Source organism: Sander lucioperca, chromosome 9, assembly GCF_008315115.2.
Source record: "Sander lucioperca isolate FBNREF2018 chromosome 9, SLUC_FBN_1.2, whole genome shotgun sequence".
Classification (NCBI taxonomy): Eukaryota; Metazoa; Chordata; class Actinopteri; order Perciformes; family Percidae; genus Sander; species Sander lucioperca.
The window spans coordinates 7,687,226-7,689,513 of NC_050181.1; positions in this window are offsets into that span (position 1 = coordinate 7,687,226).

Below are 2,288 nucleotides of genomic sequence, written 5' to 3' on the forward strand. Positions count from 1 at the left end.
GATGTCCAGCAGTGCCATCAGCTCAGAACTGGCAGAAACCAGTGGGACGCAGGTCCACCCATCTACTGGCCGGAGAAGTCTGGCCAGAAGTGGTCTTCATGGAAGAGTTGCAGCCAAAAAGCCATACCTCCGACATAGAAACAAGGCCAAGCGACTCAACTATGCACGAAAACATAGGAACTGGGGTGCAGAAAAATGGCAGCAGGTGCTCTGGACTGATGAGTCAAAATTTGAAATATTTGGCTGTAGCAGAAGGCAGGTTGTTCGCTGAAGGGCTGTAGAGCGGTACAATAATGAGTGTCTGCAGGCAACAGTGAAGCATGGTGGAGGTTCCTTGCAAGTTTGGGGCTGCATTTCTGGAGTTGGAGATTTGGTCAGGATTAATGGTGTCCTCAATGCTGAGAAATACAGGCAAATATTTATCCATCATGCAATACCATCAGAGAGGCGTATGATTGGCCCCAAATTTATTCTGCAGCAGGACAACGACCCCAAACATACAGCCAAGGTCATTAAGAACTATCTTCAGCGTAAAGAAGAACAAGAAGTCCTGGAAGTGATGGCATGGCCCCCACAGAGCCGTGATCTCAGCACCATTGAGTCTGTCTGGGATAACATGAAGAGACAGAAGGATTTGAGGAAGCCTACATCCACAGAAGATCTGTGGTTAGTTCTCCAAGATGTTTGGAATAACCTACCTGCCGAGTTCCTTCAAAAACTTTGTGCATGTGTACCTAGAAGAATTGATGCTGTCTTGAAGGCAAAGGGTGGTCACACCAAATATTGATTTGATTTAGATTCCTCTTCTGTTCATTCACTGCATTTTGTTAATTGATGAAAATAAACTATTAACACTTCCATTTTTGAAAGCATTCTTAGTTTACAGCATTTTTTCATACCTGCCTAAAACTTTAGCACAGTACTGTATATCTTCTCAACATTATTAAATAAACCTTTGCATATAGTATATATCAATTTTGGATGAAGATTCGCTGTCATGAACCTGCTCAAAATCCAGTCACATTTATTTAACCTATTATTGAACTATACACAGAATTATGGTAAAATATGTAAGTCAGTATTATCAGGACTGAGTGCATGGGTAAGATGGAATGCAAATCTAATAAAACCCAAAACACAACCAAATAAAAGCGAGCTGGCTGGGAGGAGAGAGACCGAGTTGATTCAGGCATGATACACCTCTGCAAGTCTGACTGCCTCCTAAACAGGAAAAACACACACACACAAAGAGCCAGGGAGGAAACATGCCAACTGCTGATGTTGTTAATGTTTGTATTTTGGCAAAAACTTTACATTTCAGGGGACTTCTTTGCAATCATAGAGCAATTGGACCAAGAGGGCAACAATGATTGGATGGAAGATAATTCTCAAAAACTGAAGTCTGGAGAGCCTCGCTCTCAGGACTTGGTGACAGTGTTCAGAAAAGTTGCTGCATGAATATCTTCATCATTTTAAAATGCCAGAAAATAGTGAAAAATGGCCATCACAATTTCGTAAAGCCTGAGGTTGAGATATTCACATTTGAGAAGCTGGAACCTTTAAAAATAAAAAATGGTGTTCTTAATATTTGGTGCCCCTCGTGTATATTATTGGGACAAATAGGACACCTCTCAATATAATGCATCTCATGACAACACAAGCTTTAAGTATGACCTAAATAATACATTTAATTTACACATTTTATTGTCACCAAAAACTAACATCAATTACTTTGTAAGGCATAGCTGATGTTTTGAATTGCATTAGATTGCACCAGTGTACCTAATAAAGTGACCACTGAGTATATATTTCTTTTATAACTGCGAAAGTAAAAGGATGAGGTGGAAGCACATTGATTTCCATGTAGGAGTTATGCTTTTCTACATCAATGTGAAAGAGGCCATCTTTTTCTGATTTCTAGAGTTGTATTTTAAAACACAAGTTGCAAGTCATAAAAAGACACTAACCTTCGCATTACCTCCACTTTTCACTTCACAACAGAGCACTGAAATGTAAAATATACATTTCCTATCATTTTTACAAGATATTTTTGACTCCCTACTACAGGCAGTTTGAAGGATGAACAGATGAAGGTTCAACTTGAGCCTGAAGGCAGATGAGAGTAAACATGACAACAAAAAAACACTTGAAAAGAAAAAAAGTAATCTTGTTTCTCTGCTTTCAATATTTGAGAGCCAACCAAATATGGTCTGATAACATGAAAAACATCTTATAAAGTTAATCTCAGTTAAAGTCTGTTATCCAGCAGGTGTAATAATGCAACACAG